This window comes from Hipposideros armiger, unplaced genomic scaffold (assembly GCF_001890085.2).
Source record: "Hipposideros armiger isolate ML-2016 unplaced genomic scaffold, ASM189008v1 scaffold_240, whole genome shotgun sequence".
In the NCBI taxonomy this organism is placed as follows: Eukaryota; Metazoa; Chordata; class Mammalia; order Chiroptera; family Hipposideridae; genus Hipposideros; species Hipposideros armiger.
The window spans coordinates 6,273-8,780 of NW_017731590.1; the positions used below are offsets into that span (position 1 = coordinate 6,273).

General features: G+C 36.7%; 1 long non-coding RNA gene across 1 annotated transcript; it reads left to right on the top strand.

The window, feature by feature from the left end:
• The first annotated feature begins 390 nt into the window (after nucleotides 1-390).
• On the top strand, nucleotides 391-2,290 carry LOC109389719 (uncharacterized). The gene is made up of 2 exons (XR_002125449.1): nucleotides 391-473; nucleotides 2,208-2,290. It is a non-coding gene; the product is annotated as an uncharacterized LOC109389719 (long non-coding RNA).
• The last annotated feature ends 218 nt before the right edge of the window (nucleotides 2,291-2,508 follow it).

Sequence of the window (2,508 nt, forward strand, 5' to 3'; positions counted from 1 at the left end):
TTGGCACTATCATTGTGCTCTTCCCAGGTGAGGCAGTTGCTCACTAGCCATTGGATGGCCGCTCATGGTGGCCCACGGCAGCCCACAAAAGCTCATGCCCGCTGCTGGCCAGTCCCACCACAGCCCACGCCGTCGCCGGCAACTCACGGCTGCCCAGCTCCAGGTCCAGCGAGCTGTTGCTCACCATCCTAGCTGCAGAGGGCACAGTGTCACTGGTCCTCATATGGGATCCGAACCGGGGCCCTGCTGCTCAGAGCTGGCGTCCCAAGCCAACTCCAACCAACGCACCACTTGGCTGGCCCATACTGATTAATTTTTTATATTGAATTGTCCTTGCATTCCAGGCTGATTGATTTTTTTAAGCTTAATCTTTACTGTTTTGTCTTTGACAGCTAGAAAAAGTCCTACAACAAGGAGACATTGGAGAGTGTGCAGAACCATATATGATTTTCAAAGAAGCAGATGCCACCAAGGTAGAATGTCATGCCTCTCATTTCCCTCACTTTTGTATTTTCTAGCAGTCATTCTCCAGTCTTCCCAAATCCCTAAACCCAACCCTGAATAACCTCTAATCTCCCAAATTGTAATTTGGGAGAATAATATACAGAGCATATTAAAGATTTGACTACTAATTCATTTTTTTATTGGCCTAACCAATTTCTAACGTTCTTCTGTATTTCCTTTGTCACCTAGCTTGTGTCATGTGCTGTGCTATTCTTTAAACTCTCCGTCACCCCCAAACTAATTCATTGTTGTTGTTTTTTTGTTTTTGGACAGAAGTAAGTTAATTTAGTTTAATTTCTAAATAATTACATTTTTCCTGTATATACAAAATAGTGGTATTGATGGAACTTTTCCTAGCAAAACAAGCATTCTAGGCTTCTCTCTAGCTGCAGATAATTAAGGAATATGGTAAAAATAGAAAATACAATCTATGTATTGCTATCAAATGACTAATTTCTAGACTTTCACTAAACTTATAAAACAAAAATGGTCAACAGTAGGTACCAAATTTCAGCTACCCTAAGTTAGCTACAAGAATAACAGTTGATCTTGGATCTTGAACACATGATTTAATACTTGGATTAGCTAGGAGTGGTATGCTTGAGCAATACTGGACCAGTCACCAAAATGTAGAAAATATTTGCTTTCTTTTTTCCTGAGAATCAGAACAAGAACTAAGCCTTTTCTGCTAATACAGGTAGATCTGAGCACATGACATTCTTCTCTGATTGCTGGTTATCTGGTTGTCATATTTCAAATTAAATTTGCTCTGCTTTATGGAGCTCATAGGCATAACAACAGCTTATTCCACTCTTCTCTTAATGTATTTGCATAAACTGATAAAATTAAGTACACTTGATAGCTAGGCTGTTAAAGGAAGAACCTATTTTGAAGTATAATAGACATAGCAATAAACAGTGCTACCATTTAGCTAGCCTTCCGTCTTTTCCCAGCTCTAAGCCCTAACATAAGACACTGTCATTAGAATATACCTCATCAACATACTGTATGGAAAGAGTATGTAAGATATTTGGTGTAGGTTTACACTGTTGGAACATTGATTGTCTATTGCAGGCCACCTTAGTGTTTGTTTCAGGAATAACCTAAAATTGAGCCAGCCTTAGGATGTCTTATAGGCATATACTGTTTACACCATTAGTTTTTTTTCAGGGTTTAGTCCTCTTGTAATACTTTTTGTTTTTGTTTTTGTTTTCTGCTTTTATTACAACTCTGGGCTTATTATTGGCCTATTTGTGCCTCTTACTCCCATTTCATGATTGCCCTAAGTTATGGATTATTTCAAATGGACTCAACTGCTTCCATCTTTTTTAGAATATTAAAATTTAACAAGTCATAACCTAGAATATTTTGTAGTTTGTAGTTGCTGGCCAGAACATGGTTATGTTTCCTTTCATAAAATAATACTTGCAATACATAAACATGTTTGACATTTGCTCTCCTTTCTTTTTTCTAAAGATGAGATAATCACAAAAATTTCAGACTTACTCTATACATATATTTGTAGAGCAGGTTGAGGTGGTTCACTGGTTAAGACAGTACACTGTTAATTGATCTCTGAAAGGCACAGATTGTTTTTCCATCTTTGCTGAGAACTGAGAATTCTTAACCTATTTATTATGAAATAGCCTTTAATTCATCTTTTTTGAGCATAATTATATAATGTATAAAGTTTTGTTTTGCAGAATAAGGAAAAATTGGAGAAGCTGAAAAGTCAAGCTGATCAGTTTTGCCAAAGACTTGGGAAATATCGCATGCCCTTTGCTTGGACTGCGATCCATTTAATGAATATTGTTAGCAGTGCTGGGAGTTTGGAAAGAGATTCTACAGAGGTAGAAATAAGCACTGGAGGTAAGAGTGTTTTTATAAAATATTTCTAAATGTATAATATTTTTCCTTTTTCTTACATAAGCTTGTTTTATTTGTAGACTTTGCAATGTAATAAGGCATAAAAAAGGTTTGCTTTTTTTTCCTTTTTTTTTCTTT